Below are 18,601 nucleotides of genomic sequence, written 5' to 3' on the forward strand. Positions count from 1 at the left end.
ATTGGGGTGCATGTGCCTTTTTGAATTACGGTTTTCTCTGGGTGTATGCCCAGTAGTGGGATTGCTGGGTCATATGGTAATTCTATTTTTAGTTTTTTAAGGAACCTCCATACTGTTCTCCATAGTGGCTGTATCAATTTACATTCCCACCAACAGTGCAAGAGGGTTCCCTTTTCTCCACACCCTCTCCAGCATTTATTGTTTGTAGATTTTCTGGTGATGCCCATTCTAACTGCTGTGAGGTGATGATACCTCATTGTAGTTTTGATTTGCATTTCTCTAATAGTTAGTGATGTTGAGCAGCTTTTCATGTGCTTCTTGGCCATCTGTATGTCTTCTTTGGAGAAACGTCTATTTAGGTCATCTGCCCATTTTTTGATTGCATTGTTTGTTTTTTTAATATTGAGCTGCATGAGCTGTTTATTTTGGAGATTAATCCTTTGTCCATTGATTCATTTGCAAATATTTTCTCCCATTCTGAGGGTTGTCTTTTCGTCTTGTTTGTAGTTTCCTTTGCTTTGCAAAAGCTTTGAAGTTTCATTACGTCCCATCTGTTTATTTTTGGTTTTATTTCCATTACTCTAGGAAGTGGATCCAAAAAGATCTTGCTGTGATTTATGTCAGAGTGTTTTTCCTATGTTTTCCTCTAAGAGTTTTATAGTGTCTGGTCTTACATTTAGGTCTCTAATCCATTTTGAGTTTATTTTTGTGTATGGTGTTAGGGAGTGTTCTAATTTCATTCTTTTACATGTAGCTGTCCAGTTTTCCCAGCACCACTTATTGAAGAGACAGTCTTTTCTCCATTGTATTTCCTTGCCTCCTTTGCCATAGATTAGTTGACCATAGGTATGTGGGTTTATCTCTGGACTTTCTATCCTGTTCCATTGATCTCTATTTCTGTTTTTGTGCCAGTACCACATTGTCTTGATTACTGTAGCTTTGTAGTATAGTCTGAAGTCAGGGAGTCTGATTCCTCCAGCTCCGTTTTTTTCCTTCAAGACTGCTTTGGCTATTCGGGGTCTTTTGTGTCTCCATATAAATTTTCAGATTTTTTGTTCTAGTTCTGTAAAAAATGCCGCTGGTCATGTGGTAGGGATTGCACTGAATCTGTAGATTGCTTTGTGTAGTATAGTCATATTCACAATATTGATTCTCCCAATCAAAGAACATATCTCTCCATCTGTTTGTGCCATCTTTGATTTCTTTCATCAGTGTCATACTTTTCTGCATACAGGTCTTTTTTCTCCCTAGGTAGGTTTATTCGTAGGTATTTTACTCTTTTTGTTGCAATGGTAAATGGGAGTGTTTCCTTAATTTCTCTTTCAGATTTTTCATCATTAGTGTATAGGAATGCAAGAGATTTCTGTGCATCAATTTTGTATCCTGCAACTTTACCATATTCATTCATTAGCTCTAGTAGTTTTCTGGTAGCATCTTTAGGATGCTCTATTCATAGTCTCATGTCATCTGCAAACAGTGACAGTTTTACTTCTTCTTTTCCAATTTCTATTCCTTTTAGTTCTTTTTCTTCTCTGATTGCCGAGGCTAGGACTTCCAAAACTATGTTGAATAATAGTGGTGAGAGAGGACATCCTTGTCTTGTTCCTGATCTTAGAGGAAATGCTTTCAGTTTTTCACCATTGAGAATGATGTTTGCTGTGGGTTTGTCATATATGGCCTTTATTATGTTGAGGTAGGTTCCCTCTATGCCCATTTTCTGGAGAGTTTTTATCATAATTGGGTGTTGAATTTTGTCAAAAGCTTTTTCTGCATCTATTGAGATGATCATATGGCTTTTATTCTTCAATTTGTTAATATGGTGTATCACATTGATTGATTTGCATATATTGAAGAATCCTTGCATCCCTGGGATAAATCCCACTTGATCATGGTGTATGATCCTTTTAATGTGTTGTTGGATTCTGTTTGCTAGTATTTTGCTGAGGGTTTTTACATCTATATTCATCAGTGATATTGGTCTGTACTTTTCATTTTTGTAGTATCTTTGTCTAGCTTTGGTATCAGTGTGATGGTGGTCTCATAGAATGAGTTTGGGAGTGTTCCTTCCTCTGCAGTTTTTTGGAAGAGTTTGAGAAGGATGGGTGTTAGCTCTTCTCTCAATGTTTGATAGAATTCACTTGTGAAGCCATCTGGTCCTGGACTTTTGTTTGTTGGAAGATTTTTAATCACAGTTTCAATTTCATTACTTGGGATTGGTCTGTTCATATTTTCTATTTCTTCCTGGTTCAGTCGTGGAAGGTTATACCTTTCTAAGAATTTGTCCATTTCTTCCAGGTTGTCCATTTTATTGGCATAGAGTTGCTTGTAGTAGTCTTTTAGGATGCTTTGTATTTCTGCGGTGTCCGTTGTAACTTCTCCTTTTTCATTTCTAATTTTATTGATTTGAGTCCTCTCCCTCTTTTTCTTGATGAGTCTGGCTAATGGTTTCTCAATTTTGTTTATCTTCTCAAAGAACCAGCTTTTAGTTTTATTGAGTTTTGCTATTGTTTTCTTTGTTTCTGTTTCATTTATTTCTGTTTTGATCCTTATGATTTCTTTCCTTCTGCTAACTTTGGGTTTTGTGTGTTCTTCTTTCTCTAGTTCCTTTAGGTTTAAGGTTAGATTGTTTATTTGAGATTCTTCTTATTTCTTGAGGTATGCTTGTATAGCTATAAACTTCCCTCTTAGAACTGTTTTTGCTGCATCCTATAGGTTTTGGATCATCGTGTTTTCATTGTAATTTGTCTCTAGGTATTTTTGATTTCCTCTTTGATTTCTTCAGTGATCTCTTGGTTATTTAGTAGCATACTGTTTAGTCTCCATGTGTTTGTATTTTTTATGTTTTCTTCCCTGTAATTGATTTTTAATCTCATAGCATTGTGGTCAGAAAAGATGCTGGATATGATTTCAATTTTCTTAAATTTACCAAGGCTTAATTTGTGACCCAGGATGTGATCTATTCTGGAGGATGTTCTGTGTGCACTTGAGAAGAAAGTTAATCTGCTGTTTTTGGACGGAATATCCTATAAATATCAATTAAATCTATCTGGTCTGTTGTGTCATTTTAAGCTTGTGTTTCCTTATTAATTTTCTGTCTGGATGATCTGTCCATTGGTGTAAGTGGGGTGTTAAAGTCCCCTACTATTATTTTGTTACTGTTGATTTCCCCTTTTATGGTTATTAGCATTTGCCTTAGGTATTGAGGTGCTCCTATGTTGGGTGCATAAATACTTATAATTGTTATATCTTCTTCTTGGATTGATCCCTTGATCATTATGTAGTGTCCTTCCTTGTCTCTTGTAATGTTCTTTATTTTAAAGTCTATTTTATCTGATATGAGTATTGCTACTCCAGCTTTCTTTTGATTTCCATTTGCATGGAATATCTTTTTCCATCCCCTCACTTTCAGTCTGTATGTGTCCCTAGCTCTGAAGTCAGTCTGTTGTAGACAGCATATATATGGGTCTTGTTTTTGTATCCATTCAGCGAGCTTATGTCTTTCGGTTGGAGCATTTAATCCATTCATGTTTAAGGTAATTATCAATATGTATGTTCCTATGGCCATTTTCTTAATTGTTATGGGTTTATTTTTGTACGTTCTTTTCTTCTCTTGTGTTTCCCACTTAGAGAAGTTCCTTTAGCATTTTTTGTAGAGCTGGTTTGGTGGTGTTGAATTCTCTTAGTTTTTGCTTGTCTGTAAAGCTTTTGATTTCTCCATTGAATCTGAATGAGATGCTTGCTGGGTAGAGTAATCTTGGTTGTAGGTTCTTCCCTATCATCACTTTAAAAATATCATACCGGGGCTTCCCTGGTGGCGCAGTGGTTGAGAGTCTGCCTGCCAATGCAGGGGACATGGGTTCGAGCCCTGGTCTGGGAAGATCCCACATGCCGCGGAGCAACTGGGCCCGTGAGCCACAACTACTGAGCCTGCGCGACTGGAGCCTGTGCTCTGCAACAAGAGAGGCCGCGATAGTGAGAGGCCTGCGCACCGTGATGAAGAGTGGCCCCCGCTTGCCACAACTAGAGAAAGCCCTTGCACAGAAACGAAGACCCAACACAGCCAAAAATAAATAAAAAAATAAAAATAAATAATAAATAAATTTCAAAAAAAAAAAATATATCATACCACTCCCTTCTGGTATGTAGAGTTTTTGCTGAGAAATCAGCTGTTAACCTTATGGGAGTTCCCTTGTATGTTATTTGTCGTTTTTCCCTTGCTGCTTTCAATAATTTTTCTTTGTCTTTAATTTTTTGCCAATTTGATTACTATGTGTCTCAGTGTGTTTCTCCTTGGGTTTATCCTGTATGGGACTAGCTGCGCTTCCTGGACTTGAGTGGCTATTTCCTTTCCCATGCTAGGGAAGTTTTTGACTATAATCTCTTCAAATATTTTCTCAGGTCCTTTCTCTCTCTCTTCTCCTTCTGGGACCCCTATAATGCGAATGTTGTTGCGTTTAATGTTGTCCCAGAGGTCTCTTAGGCTGTCTTCATTTCTTTTCATTCTTTTTTCTTTTTTCTGTTCCACAGCAGTGAATTCCACCGTTCTGTCTTCCAGATCACTTATCCATTCTTCTGCCTCAGTTATTCTGCTATTGATTCCTTCTAGTATATTTTTCATTTCAGTTATTGTATTGCTTATCTCTGTTTGTTTGTTCTTCAATTTCTCTAGGTGTTTTTTCTTTAATTCTTCTAGGTCTGTGTTAAACATTTCTTGCATCTCCTCAATCTTTGCCTCCATTCTTTTTCTGAGGTCCTGGGTCATCTTCACTATCATTATTCTGAATTCTTTTTCTGGAAGGTTGCCTATCTCCACTTCATTTAATTGTTTTTCTGGGGTTTTATCTTGTTCCTTCATCTGGTACTAAGTCCTCTGCCTTTTCATTTTGTCTATCTTTCTGTGAATGTGGTTTTCCTTCCACAGGCTGCAGAACTGTAGTTCTTCTTGCTTCTGCTGTCTGCCCTGTGGTGGATGAGGCTATCTTGGGAATGAAGTTCTGAACTGGGCACTTACTTCCCTTTAATCTCTGCAACAGCTCTGCAAGGAAAATAAGTAACATTAGCCTTTCTTTTTAGATGAGAAAACAGGCTGAGAAACTGAAGTAATTCCATTAAAATCATGTTGCTAGAAAGTAGTGAAATGGATTAAAACCCTAGTTTGTTTGGTTCCAAATAACCATGTTCTTTCCACTACGCAGTGTTTCCTCCAGTAATGGAAGGCTTTGAAGACATGTTTACCAGTCCATCCTGTGGAACATTAATGAGGCAAAGTGTTCCACAAGCATAAATGGATTCATGCCATGGTCAAGTAACTTTGAGAAATGCCAAGCATATTAAAGACAGTGAAGTATTACATAAAAGAAATGTTTAATTTTATTTAGTCCCCTTTTCCCCAAACTCATCTGATTACCAAACAGATTTTTTTTCATTTTAACAGTTATTAACATCTCTGGAAAGTAAAACAATTTGGCATATGTTCAAATGACTGAAAAGAGGAAAAAGGAATTAATGAGAGCTTTAAAGTGGAAATTTGGTTTACAAAGCAATTGAAATAAAAAACTAGCAGTTATGAGGGAAGCATTAAAAAAAGTATAAGATACAGTCTGCTCTCAGTGTAGCTGGGAGATGGGGGTGCTGGGTGGATGGAGGGAATCTGAGGCAAAAGGGGAAACAGACATAAAATAATATGCACAGCATATATTCTGTGCGAGTTCTTAGTGATTAATATGGTCTGAATTTGAGAAGATTTGTGAGAGAAAAGAGACTTGAGCTGCACCATTTTCAGTGGAAGACACTGAAAGGGAGAAACATGTTTGGAGGAAAGTGAAGAAAAGATTCTCAGAAACTACATAAGGCAATAAAATAGTACAGGTAGTGTTGGTCCAGATTATAGACAATCATACAGAAACCATACCAGCATTCTGTCATAATTATGCAAAGAAAGAATAAAATCTGAAAGATCATTTTAGAAAGTCAATTAATCTGGATAATAAGTATGATGAGACAGATTTTTGAATTTTACAACTGGCAAGGCTCTTAGAGCAAAGTTAACAAATGTTTGTCTAACGAATCCATTGAACCTCTAATCCAGCCATTCTTGCTCTCTAAATCTGATAACCGAAGCCCAGAGAGGTCACTTGATTTTCCTAATGTCACACAGCTCATTAGCAGCACACCTGAGTTGAGAACTCAGGTCTTCAGACTACCAAGAAGTACAGCACCCATGAATTGGGCATAAAATGGTGCCAAGGAAAGGAAGTGTAGAATGGGGAGCAAAGCAAGGACATGAATTAGCACATCTGACTGCAGAGTAGTTTCTGTTTGAAGAAGTCTAAAATAATTAAGACAAACAACCAAAAACCATTTTAAAAAAAAATAAATTTATAAATTTATTTATTTATTTTTTTGGCTGTGTTGGGTCTTTGTTGCTGCTTGCGGGCTTTCTCTAGTTGTGGCAAGCAGGAGCAACTCTTAGTTGCACTGCACGAGCTTCTCATTGCAGTGGCTTCTCTTGTTGCAGAGCATGGGCTGTAGGCATGCGGGCTTCAGTAGTTGTGGCACGTGGGCTCAGTAGTTGTTGCTGGCGGGCTCTAGAGCGCAGGCTCAGCAGTTGTGGTGCACGGGCTTAGTTGCTCCATGGCATGTGGGATCTTCCCATGTCTCCTGCACTGGCAGGCGGATTCTTAACCACTGCACCACCAAGGAAGTCCCCCAAAACCTCTTTTAACTCCTTCTCCACCACAACTTAGCCCAGTACCTTTTGCAAACAAATGTCACGTTCAGAGGTTGCTGTCAATAAAGGAACAAAAATTATGGAAAAAAGGATATTACATTTCTAAAAGACAGCCTTTGACAAGAAACATACGGGAAAGGGTAACAGAAAAGAATAAACTTTCCTGATTAAAAAAAAAAAACGTGGCCTGCTAGAATCCTACCTCTACCTCCCATTATAATTCTTTTATTTAGAATTTACTATTTGGATATATACCACACGTTTGAAGAGTGTGTGGTGCTGGGACTTACTTCAAAGATACTAACAACAAAAAAAAGAAATTCCACAATGAAACCCCAGGGTGACCAAACATGCAACACTGACTTGGGGTAAAATTTTGACTTAGAAGATTAGACTAGACCTCGTGAACTTCTCTGGCCACGAAAGCACACTCGGATGTTTAAAATACAGAGGAAAGGGAAAGAAGCGTTTCCCCAAAAGTCAGGCGTCCACTTTTGGCACGGAAAGCCGGAGCAGGGAGAAAGAAAAACACCGAAGGCAAAGATTATCATTCGGCCGCCGGCAAGCGGAGCCAGAAGATAACGCGGCGACTCTCCCGTCACATTAGACACCCAGCGGGACCGCTACGCGGGCGCTACTTCGGGTACAGACTACCACTCCCGACTCCGCACTGGGCCCGAGGGCTGGGCGACCAGAGCGATTTAACGCGCAAGGCATTGTGGGGTTCGTAGTCGTTCTTCCCTTCAGCTCTTTGGAGGTGGGGAGATCCTATTTTACAAAAAGGACCTGCCCTTCCCCACCCTGCTTCCCTTTCCTCCCTTTCCCTCCCCCACCTTCTTTCGCAGAGTTTGAAATTCCCGCAGAGCCGGCGCCCAAGGCCGGAACACTCGCGAGAACTCAGGTCCCCGCGCCGAGATGTCCTTTCCGTCTCCCACTTCTCTCCGCCCTTCCCCGCCCCGCCCCGCCCCTCCTGGTTGTTTGGGACTCTGTGTGTCGGCCGGGTGGTAATGCGCAAAGTGGGGCCTGCGCTGCGCGAGCGGAGGAGACAGAGTCGCTTGGGGAAGGGACCCGGGGCCGCGGCGCAGGCATCGGCTGCGTTTTAGTCGCTGAGCGGTCGGCCGGCCTGTTGCCAGCGAAGGCGCTCGCGGGGGTTGTGCGGAGGTGTGCGCGCCCTGTCGGTGTGCGCGCCCTGCCGGTGGCGGCTGTGTCTCTTGGGAGATGCTGTGACGGACCCGCGCGGGAGGAGCTCGCGCCTAGCCTCGCGCCCCCCCTGGACTCGGCGGCCGCGGCGGCTCGGTCACCCGCCCTTCTCAGGTAGTGGGAAGGGAAGGAGGGGGTTGTCCGGGACGGTGGAGGACGGGTCGGCGCGGCCTGGAGCGGCGGCCCGGCTTCTCCCGCCGCGCCTGGCCCGCCGGGCCCTCCCCGCTCCGGGCCTAGGCCGGGCTTGTGGCCGCTCAGCGAGCAGCGGCGGCCCGGCTCGCGGAGCGGCCCGACTCGCGGAACGGCCCGACTCGCGGAGCCGGCCCGAGGGGGCGAATGCGGGCGTTGGCGGGTGCGGCACGCTCCAGGGCTCCGGGAGTTTGTTATGTAACCTTCTCGGCGGAGCGGCGGCACATGGCGGCGGAGAGGCGCCTCGGGGTCCAGCCCCCGCGCCTAACGCGCCGGCAGCCGGGTGCTCACGCCCTCCCGGCGGCCTGGACCGCGGCGCCTCTTCCCCACTGTTCTTTGGTGCGGTTGAGACCTTGGCGGGCCTCCCCTCCGGGGGAACCTGCTCGTACTTTGAGTCTGTCTTAACATTGGTGTGTGGTCCACATGCTCCTGGGCCTGGCTAGGATGAGTCCCGGGCGGAGAAGTTTGCCTCGTGATTTGAAAAGTGCAGTGAATTGGTTCGATAAAGGAGATTTAAAATAACTGTACATCTTGGAGTGGGTATTAATTTGCCTTGCTTGTGCCACCTGGAAACTTGAGGACGATTACTTTTGTTACTCGTGGACTGGGGGGGCGTGGGGAGGTTAATTTGTTCTCAAAGCCAACGAGGTTCAAACTAGCCGTTATTATCTTTTTTCAAATGGGCAGTTTGAGAAGATATTTGATAAGAACCTGGGTCATTGAGGTTAAAATATAGGTCTCTTGGAAACTCTAAACTTGAGTGTAGTCTTAAAATATCTTAAAGAGCCAGTAGATGTTAAGGACTTTTCTTTAGTGAGCTTTCATTGATTAAGTCTGTAAGGAGAGAAGAAATTAGGGTAGGTTTACTTATTTTGGAGGATTTGACTAGGGATGACAAGCCCAGCGCAAGTTAACGTTTGAGGGATGCTCTGAGTGTGTTAAGCGCTAGGGAAAGTCTACATTCTCCCCGTACTGTAATTTTTGATTCTAATTTTTCAATAATCTAGTGCCAGAATGTCACCGATTCGCAAAACAGTAATAATTACCAAAAAAACCATTTTTTTTCTTTTTTAAAGATTGTTATACAGCAGTTTTGAGATGGACACATCTCGATTTAAGAGGATACAAAACATTGTTTCTTTCCTAACCATAAAAATTTTCTGGAGATTTTTCGTTTTCTTCAGAATGAAGTCTCATTTCCCTAGGTTAGGTCAACGGTCTCTACAGTAAATCTTGTCTGCTGTCCACCCTCAACTATTCACGAATTTATGCTTCGGCTATTCCAGAATCATCCCCAATCCTGGGCCCATTTTCTTGAAGATGTACTTTAATGTTCCTTTGCGCCTGTCGTTCAGCCTGGAGTGCCATCTCTGCCTTTTTCAAGTTTTCAGCTTTCAAATCCTCCTTAGCTTAAATGCCATCTTTTCTATACATTCTTTCATTTCTCTTTATCCCAGTTCTTTCCTGGGATCTCACAGAATATACACCGTTATTGTAGCATTTATTTTCATGGTTGATTATGTATCTCCTAGAATGTAAACTCCTTGAGGTCAGGAAGTAGGTCATCTTTCTGCCCTTGCATTCCCTTCCCAACGCAATGTTTTAAAAGTAGTTCGTGATTGGTAACTGTTTGAATTAAGTTTGAAAGAACAACTGCTGAAAGGCTGGACGTTTCTGGGTCCATGGCTAGTTTACATTTATATCATAATTCTTAGTTGTTTTTTTAAAAGTAAAAATGCATACAAAATGTTTTGTAGAAATGTTCGCTCAGTATATGGTGCATTATAATTATTGAACAACTAGATTAGAGTTTTATTTTCTGTTGTGGAGTTTAGCAGCCTTCTAGGATGTGTGTATTTCACACAACTGATCTTTCGTATTGTGTCAATATCTTTCCTAGTACTTTTGCAAATTTTGCTTTGCTTCTTAATATTGAAGCAATGTACACTTAAAAATAAGTGGGATCCAATATTAAGCTTTTTTTTTTTTTTTTAAGAATCAATTTAATTTATTCATTTATTTTTGGTTGCATTGGGTCTTTGTTGCTGCGCGCGGGCTTTCTCTCGTTGTGGCGAGCGGGAGGCTACTCTTTGTTGTGGTGCGCGGGCTTCTCATTGTGGTGGCTTCTCCTTGCGGAGCACGAGCTCTGGGCGTGCGGGCTTCAGTAGTTGTGGCACACGGGCTCTAGGGCGCACACTCCATAGTTGTGGTGCACAGGCTTAGCTGCCCCGCGGCATGTGGGATCTTCCCGGACCAGGGCTCGAACCCTTGTCCCCTGCCTTGGCAGGCGGATTCTTAACCACTGCGCCACCAGGGAAGTCCCTGAGCTTTTTCTTTTTAATACACTTTATTTTTTAGAGCAGTTTTAAGTTCACAGCAAAATTGAGTGGCAGGCACAGAGATTTCCAGTATACGCTTTCCCTGCTCCTATTCATGCATAACTTCTCCCATTATCAACATCCCCTACTAGACTGGAACATTTGTTACAATTGATGAACCTGCACTGACACATCCTCACCCAAAGTCCACAGTTTACATTACTATTCATTCTTGGTGTTGCACATTCTATGGATTTGGGTCAATGTCTAATGGCATGTATCCACCATTATGGTATCATTCAGAGTAGTTTCACCACCCTAGAAATCCTCTGTGCTCCCCTCTCCATTCCCTCCCTCTCTACTAACTCCTGGCAATCACTGATCTTTTTGTCTCTATAGTTTTACCTTTTTCAGAATTTCTTATAGTTGGAATTATGCACTATGTAGCCTTTTCAGATTGGCTTCTTTCACTTTGTAATATGCATTTAAGTTTCTTCCACGTCTTTTCTTGGCTTGTAACTCTTTACAGCACTACATAATATTCCATTGTTTGGATGTACCACTGTTTATCAGTTCACCTGCTGAAGGACATCTTGGTTGTTTCCAGGTTTTGACGATTATTAATAAAACTGTTAAAAATATCCATGTGCAGGTTTTTGTGTTTTATATAAGTTTTCAGCTCCTTTGGGTAAATACCAAGGAGCGTGATCGCCAAATCATATGGTAAGAGTATGTTTAGTTTTGTAAGAAACTGTCCAACTGTCTTCCAAAGTGGCAGTACCATTTTGCATTCCCAGCATCAATGAATGAGAGTTCCTGTTACTCCACATTCTCACCACCATTAGGTTGTTGTCAGCGTCTGGATTTTGGCCATTCTAGTAAGTGTGTAGTGGTAGGTCATTGTTTGAATTTGCATTTTCCTGATGACATAAGATGTGGAGCATCTTTTCATGTGCTTATTTGCCATCTGTATATCTTCTTTAGTGAGGTGTCTGTTAGATCTTTGGCCATTTTTTAATTGGGTTGTTTGTTTTCTCGTTGGGTTTTAAGAATATTGAGTTTTTAAAAATTGATTTTAGTTATTGTTCAACATGTCTATTCCTGTCCCTGCTAGTATCTTGCTATCCTAATTTATGACATGTTTAGGACCTGTTAGTTGCAAGGTATTGTGACCCTCTGGAATTCACAGGAATAAGGTATGATTTTTGCCTTTTAGGAATTCATAGTATTGTGGGGAAGACCGGCAAATACAAATAATGGATTTCAAAAATTATTTTTAGGATTGCTAACATAAATGTGGAAAGGAGTGAGCTCAGAGATGAGAGTAAATAGGAAAAGGATTGATCTACCCAGACCACACTGGGAATCTAGTCCTTAAATGGGGCTTTGGCAGAAGGAGGTAGAGGAGGGAACAGCATAAATAAAAGAATGAATATGTGAGGCAGTAGTAAACTGATGAAGGAAGGGGCGTGGGGAGACAAACATTGTAAAGATAGTCTGAGACTGCCAGATTGTGGAGGGCCTTAATTACCTGTGGCTGAAGATGTCAGTTTTTATATTCAGTAGGAGAGTCATTGAAAGTTTTTGTGAAGGGAGTGAAAATCCATCTGTGCTTTATAAAGACAGTGGACAATATTTTCATTGAAATTAGGCACAGTGTTCTTGCTCTGCCTATCTAGACCTTGGAAGGATTTGAAACTTTGTAAATTACTTTTTAGAGGTTGCCAATACTGGCGTGTCAGGCTAGGACTGTACTTAATTTTGTATAGTACTGAACATAGCTGCTTAATGTGTTTTTCTGAAGACGTATATATAGATATGTCTTTATATAAGATGTTCTTTCTAATATAATTTTTAGAAGTTCTCTTCAGTGTGCTTAAAATGTTAAAATTCACACTGTAAATATGGGATTTGAAAGGTCTGGAAACCAGAAGCCAATTTTTGCCCTATAGATTCAAAGGCTAACTTCTAAATTTGGAAAACTTTTTCTTTCAGTCACTGAACATTTTTTTTGAACTCCTATGTGTCAGAATTGACCCCTTTCTTGTTATGAAATGACCCTCTTTATCCCTGGTAATATTCTTTGCTCTGAATTCTACTTTTAAAAATAATAAATAAATTAATTAATTAATTTGGCTGTGTCAGGTCTTAGCTGTGGCATGCGGGATCTTTGTTGCGGCATGCGGGATCCTTCATTGCGGTGCTTGGGCCCTCTAGTTGTGGTGCGTGGGCACCAGAGCGCGCAGTCTCAGTAGTTGCAGCACTTGGGCTCTCTAGTTGTGAGTGGGCTCTAGAGCGCATGGGCCCAGCAGTTGCAGCGCACGGGCTTAGTTGCCCTGTGGCATGTGGGATCTTAGTCCCCCAGCAGGGATCAAACCTGCGTCCCCTGCGTTGGAAGGCAGACTCTTAAACACTGGACCACCAGGGAAGTCCCATGAATTCTACTTTGACATTAATAAGCTGCTTCTGCCTTTTTTTGGTTGTTAGCATGATATATCTTCCATTATTTTACTTTTAACCTATCTAAGCTTTTTATTTAAACTTTGTCTTGCTTTTTTATCCAGTCTGACTGATATTTGCTTTTTAATTAGAATGTTAAAGTCATTTTGTTAATGTAATTAGTGATGTAATATGGTTAGGTTTCAATCTACCATCTTCCTATTTTTTTATTTGTACCACTTGTTCTTGTAAAAATTTTTTATTTTATATTGATGTATAGTTGATTAACAATGTTGTATTAGTTTCAGGTGTACAGCAAAGTGATTCAGTTATACGTATACATGTATCTGTTCTTTTTCAGATTCTTTTCCCATTTAGCCATTTGTTCTTTCTCTCTTTTTATACCATTTTTTGGATTAACTTTTTTTATGTTGATATTTTATCTTTCATTGGCTTATTATATCTGTGTGTGTGTGTGTGTGTGTGTGTTTATTTTAAGGTTTCTAGTGTACATCTTTAAATTACTATAGTCTATTTTCAAACTTCATAGCATTTCGTGTATAGTGTAAGAACCTTGTAACAATATGCTTCTATTTCTCCTCTCTAGGCCTTTGTGCCATTGTGTCATTTGTTTTCCTTGTAAATATGTTACAAACTCCTCAATATATTGCTGTCATTTTTGCTTCGAAGAGACAACTGTCTTTTAAAGAGATTAAAAATAAGAAAAAAAAAGTGTTTTGACCTTTTTTGGTTGTCTGTATTCTTTTACGTAGATCCAGATTTCCATCTAGTATCATTTTGCTTCTGCCTGAAGGAATTCTTAAACATTCCTTGTAGTGCAGATCTGCTGGTGACTATCTTTTCAGTTCTTCTGTGTCTGAAGGGTCTTTCTTTTGCCTTCATTTTTTAAAATTTATTTTTAAAAATATTTATTTATTTATTTATTTATTTTTGGGCTGCATTTGGTCTTCGTTGCTGCGCACAGGCTTTCTCTAGATGGCGGCGAGTGGGGGCTACTCTTCGTTGCGGTGCGCGGGCTTCTCATTGTTGTGGCTTCTCTTGTTGCAGAGCATGGGCTCTAGGCACATGGGCTTCAGTAGTTGGTGGCACGCAGGCTCAGTAGTTGTGGCACATGGGCTTAGTTGCTCCGCGGCATGTGGGATCTTCCCGGACCAGGGCTCGAACCTGTGTCCCCTGCATTGGCAGGTGGATTCTTAACAACTGCGCCACCAGGGAAGCCCTGCCTTCATTTTAAAAAGATATTTTCACTGGATATAGAATTATAGGTTGACAGCTTTCTTTCTTTCAGAACTTAAAATACATTGTTCCACTTTTCTGGCTTGCATTGTTTTCAGTGAGATGTCTCTTGTAATTCTTATCTTTGTTGCTCTGCAGTGTGCTACTTTAAGATTTTCTTTTTGTCCCTTGATTAGGATGTATTAATATTTTGGTGGAGTTTCTTCATGTTTCTCATGCTTGAAGTTTACTGACCTTTTTGATTTATGAGTTTGTAGTTTTCATCAAATTTAGGAATAATTTGGCCATTAGTTTTCCAGATGTTTCTGTCCTCTCCTTTTGGAAATTCCTATTACACATATTAGGTCACTTGCGGTTGCCTCATAGCTCAGTGATGCTCTCTTCTTTTGCTCCTCACCCCAGCCTTTTTCTTTCTGTGCTTCATTTTATTTAGATAGTTCCTATTGTGGGTGTTTAAGTTAACTAATATTTTCTGTGTCTAATCTGTTAATCCCATCCAATGTATTTCTCTTCTCTGGACATTTAATTTAGACTTTTTTATATCTTCCAAGTCTTTCCTTAACATGTTCATGCTTTCCTCTATCTTGTTGGACTTGGGACTATAGCTAGAATAACTGATTTACTGTTCTCATCTAATAATTCTAACTTCTGTGTGATTTCTAGGTCCGTTTCTATTTGTTGTTGTTTTTTCCCCTTATTATGGGTCATATTTTCCTGCTTTTTGCGTGCCTGACAATTTTTGATTGGATGCCAGACATTGTGAATTTTACTTTCTTGAGTACTGAATATTTTTGCAATCATTTATGTATTCTTGAGCTTTGTTTTGGGATGCAGCTAAGTTTCTTGGAAACAGTTTGATTCTTTTGAGGCTTGCTTTTTGAGCTTTAGACCAGAGCAGCCTTTAGACAAGGGCTAATTTTTCTCCCCACTACTGAAGCAGTCAGTACCTTTCTGAGTACTCTACTCAGTGCCCATGTATTAGGCTTTTTTTCACTCTGGAGCTATACCTGGGCGTGCATACACTTTGGGGATTGTTTCTCCTCTGCTTTTCCAATGATTTATTTCTTGGCTTCTGGTAGTTTCCTTACATGCTTATATTAACCATGTGAAGATTCAAGAGAACCCACTGCAAATCTCTGGAGCTCTTTGTATGACCCTTTGTACTGCAGTACTCTGTCCTTTGAATTCTAGCTACCTTTGGAATTCTCAACTCTGTCTTCTCAACTCACGGCGACCCTTGGACTCTATGTGGGTTCCCTCTCTCTGATCTGTGTCCTGGATACACGCTATACATGGTAACCTGGGACAGTCCTAGAGGTCATCTTGTTTGTTTTTCTTTTCTTAGGGACCACTGTCCTGTGCTACCTATTGTCTGGTGTCTGAACAACTTGTTTTCACATATTTCGTTTCTTTTTTTTAGGTGGGAGAATATATTGGGAATGGAAATTACAGTTCTCTTTTTAAATATTGCGACTGTTTGAGCCACTACTTCCACATCGTAATCTTTGTTTTATATTAAAAAGAGCATAACAGAAAACACATCCAGCCTGAGAAATGGAACATTTATTATATTTCTTTTTCAAAAAATTGATTATTGTGCACCTTTCAGATGAATTTTAGAATCACTTTGTGGAAGTCATCTCATAATTCTGTTGGGGTGATCTTGATTGAATTGCAGTGATCATGGAACTTTTTTGCCTGATGTCCATGAACACTCCACTGACTGTACTTTGGGAAAAGCTACCCAAAGTGTACAGAATTTTGGAGGTTTTAGCTCTAGAGAAATGATTTGGGTTTTAAGTTTAATAGGAAAAATGTGTTAACTTCAGTTTACCATTACACTGGTTTTTTAAGTCAAGACTAGAGAAGGCCGTCAGAGGTGAAACCAACGTAATAACAATGTGATTGTGGCCTTTCCTACCTAAATTTGTGTAAAATTTTCTTTGGTACTAAAATACTTAGGAGGAGAGGGATACAATCACTTTATGAAAACATAATGCTTTCAGCATCTAAAGCTTGAGCCTAGGACTGTCATGTATATATAAGATTTTAATATAATTATAAGAGGCTAATGGTCATTACTTCTCACTGACTCTATGTTATAGTAATAATAGTCTAATTACTTTATATTTGATTATACTTTTAGATCTGTTTTGGATAAAAAAAAAACTTACACTTTAACTACTAAGTCTCAAACACAACTTTTTTTGAGTTTTTTGAGTTAATGGTGACATACATGTTTTTTGAGGTAGTTTATCAGATTTTTGTCCAGAAAATAGCATTCATAGCCTGGACGGAAAATTATAACTCATGTTTTTGAGTAACCTTTTCAAATATATTTTTTCTTTTCACATAAATTGGTAGTGAGAATAAGTACTTGCCAATTATCGAATGACCAGAAAGAACAGGAGACTGGAGATCAAAAGACCATTAGTCTAGTTTTTGATAAAGGCTGAGTCACTAGGAAGAGAAATAATGGACTAGAAGGCAGAGGTTTGGTGGTTGTTTTTTTTGTTTTTTTTTTTTTTTTGGTAAAATGGGCAGTTTTTGGTGACCACTTGTATTGTAGGGTAAGGGGAGGAAAAGGAAACCATTTATTCATGTAGTCAACCAATATTCTTTGCCCCCTCCGGTGTGGAAACTACGTGGATTAAAATAAGTAAGATCTAATCTGTCCCCTAAGAACTTTCTAGTTGGGTATATATACAAAGAGGAAATTACAGAGTGCGATAAGTACCATCCATGATAGGGGAAGTACCAGGTTCATCAGGAACAAATAGAATTGTAACTTAACCCGGACAAGGAAAATTTTTTTTGAAGAATCATTGTTTTAACCAAGTCCTCAAAGTTTCTGGGTAGGTGATGGAATCATTAACTGAGAGAAGAAACAGAAGAAAAGGAACAAATCTGTAGAGAGGAGGGAGAAAGATTGTTTCATTTTGGAAATGTTGAATGTGAGGTGAGTGGAAGCATCCACATAGGGAATGGTTAGTAGTGTCTGTTACTTTGGAAGGAATATGGTGTTGCCGTCATACAGTATATGAAGCCATGGAGTAGCAGGGATCTCTTTCTCCTGATGATCTGGTATGATGATATGATGATGAGGTAAAGGATATAAGTTTTTTACCTGTAGGAAATAAAAATTCTAGAATTACCAAGTCAAAAGATTTGTCCACATAAAATTAGGGCCTGGCAAATTATCTTCCAAAAAGGCTTTTGGGGTTTATGTTTCTGCAAGAGTGTATAAGCGCATGTGTATTTTCCCTATACCTTTAACAGTGATTGGTAAAAATGGTATCATGATTTAACATGGCATTTTCTTGATTGTTAGTGAATATTAGGTTGATTTGCACCTTCTTCCCATCTTAGATTATTTAAATATCTCCTGTATTTTCAAAGTTTTTTGTTTTAGATTTTTTTGTTTTTAAGAAGTTCTTAATTGATTTTATAAAAATGAAAAACATTTTAAAAAATCCAAGCCATACCAAAAAAGTATAAAGAAAGGAACAAATCACCCCAAATTTGGGTCACACAAAGTAAATAGTACTAATGTTTTGTATTTCAGACATCTCTGTAGTCAGATACATGGATAGAAGATTTTATACAGAGACTAGTTTTATGAAATGCAATAGACTATAAATGTTATTTTTTAGAAAATTAATTTTATAAGAAAAAACTAAAATTAAAGGACAGGAATTATTAAGCTTATGATAATTTTAACACATCAGTCATTTCTTTATAAAAGTGGTGGGTTTTTTTGTTTTGTTTTTTTTTTAAGAAAGATCTATTAAGGGTGGCTGTTAACTATTGTTTTGCCATAGGTTTCAGTTTGATAGTATTGATTTTATTTTCTGAGAATGGCTTGGGCTGAGTGTTACAATTGCGTGTAGTTCCTGCTGGGGAATCATGTACCTAGTAAAATGACTTGTACTTAGTATCACTCTCCTGCCAGGGAGACCCCTTTGGGTGTTAATGCCTTTCTCCCAATAAAGCAGCACAGTGCCCTGGAATGTGGCCCTCTGATGAGGTTCAATGGTATGTAGTATGTAATGAGAGGCTTCTAGACCTGGAATTTTCCTAGGGTTATCTATTCACCCTTTTAGTTTACTTCTTTCCAAACTGAAGGATATTAGAATTCTATGGATTTTTTGAACTCACCTTCTTTCTTCTTCTGTATTGTTTCATGATGTACGTACACACACACATATACTTTTATTCATTTTCTAGATATTAGGGGAGGAGTGTATAGTATGTGTGTGGGTAATGTGTATAACTTTGCTCTACCAACGTGTAACTTCTTTGCTGGAACAAATTGTACTGGTAACATTAATTGAATAGTCCATACTTCTGCTCTGATTTGAAATATCCAAATATGCTTATATCATCTACTAAATTTTTGTGGTTCTGTGTCTAAATTATGTTTCATTGATCTATTTGTCCATTACTAGCATATTATTATTACAGTTTT

At 39.4% G+C, this 18,601-nt stretch overlaps 1 protein-coding gene across 4 annotated transcripts in view; it reads left to right on the plus strand.

Annotated features, from left to right (window-relative positions):
- Positions 1-7,680: 7,680 nt before the first annotated feature.
- Positions 7,681-18,601, plus strand: part of AHCTF1 (AT-hook containing transcription factor 1) — an 82,203-nt gene continuing 71,282 nt past the window's right edge. For all 4 annotated transcript variants that reach the window (XM_082339829.1, XM_082339830.1, XM_082339832.1 and 1 more), the window contains exon 1: positions 7,681-8,044. The gene's annotated coding sequence lies outside the window, so the exon portion shown is untranslated. The remainder of the gene's footprint in view (positions 8,045-18,601) is intronic.

The sequence above is a fragment of the Balaenoptera borealis genome (genome assembly GCF_965194805.1).
Source record: "Balaenoptera borealis genome assembly, chromosome: 1".
NCBI classification, from domain to species: domain Eukaryota; kingdom Metazoa; phylum Chordata; class Mammalia; order Artiodactyla; family Balaenopteridae; genus Balaenoptera; species Balaenoptera borealis.